The following is a 993-nucleotide window of genomic DNA, read 5'->3' on the forward strand; positions in this document are numbered from 1 at the left end:
CTTCCCAATTTTGGCAACCAAAATGGGTTACGCTTTGAGAATTGTACAGATTTACTTCAAAATCGATATCATGATGGGTCCTTAGGTGTATTTTCTTTGTTTGAAAATTTTCATGGTCTTCAAAACCCATCCTCTCCAAGACATAGCGTCTTGCATGGCATGGGATAAGCTAGTTGAATTATAAAAGATGAAAATTAGACGTTGAAATAGTTGAAGTCATGCTTAATTACGAAAAAAACACTTGTCGTTGTTGCGTACCGTTTCAACATCGAAGGTCTCCTCGAGCTTAATGCTGAAGCACCGATCTTCATCCAGCTGAACGAACCTGTCGCACATACCTCGATCATCGTGGCATCAACTGCACTCCCCCGGGAGACTGTCGTCGTCTGAGTACGACATTTCCTACGTTCATAATTCAAAGATTAAACTTGTACATATTCTAGCACAAGTCATGCCAGAATTCACGGAAAAATCCGGCATGACCTTTGCTAAAAAAGGACATATCGAGCGCCTGAAATTTGCCGGAACGGAAATTAATCAACACTCCGGCAAAACATAGGCCACTTGGAGGTGTAACCAAAACATGAAATAATTGCTTAAACTAAAAAATAACACCAAATATGGCATGTTCAACTAGTTCTATTAATTCAACTAGTTCTTACTAAATATAAACTTAGTATAAAAAGAAAGAAACTAGTTCTTTCTAAAAATGAAGTAGTTCAACTAGTTATTAATTTACTTACTATACTAGTTCAACTAAAACTTAACTAGTTCAACTAAAACTAAACTAGTTCTATTAATTCAACTAGTTCTTGCTAAATATAAACTTACTATAAATAGAAAGAAACTAGCACATCTACTACTACTAATTAACATCTAACTACTACATCTGCTACTAATTAACATGTACTACTGCTAATTATACAACTAGTTTACCATCACTACTAGTAATTAATATCCACTACTTCTAAAAATCATTATCTATGAACCCTA

The sequence above is a fragment of the Triticum aestivum genome, chromosome 3A, assembly GCF_018294505.1.
Source record: "Triticum aestivum cultivar Chinese Spring chromosome 3A, IWGSC CS RefSeq v2.1, whole genome shotgun sequence".
NCBI classification, from domain to species: Eukaryota; Viridiplantae; Streptophyta; class Magnoliopsida; order Poales; family Poaceae; genus Triticum; species Triticum aestivum.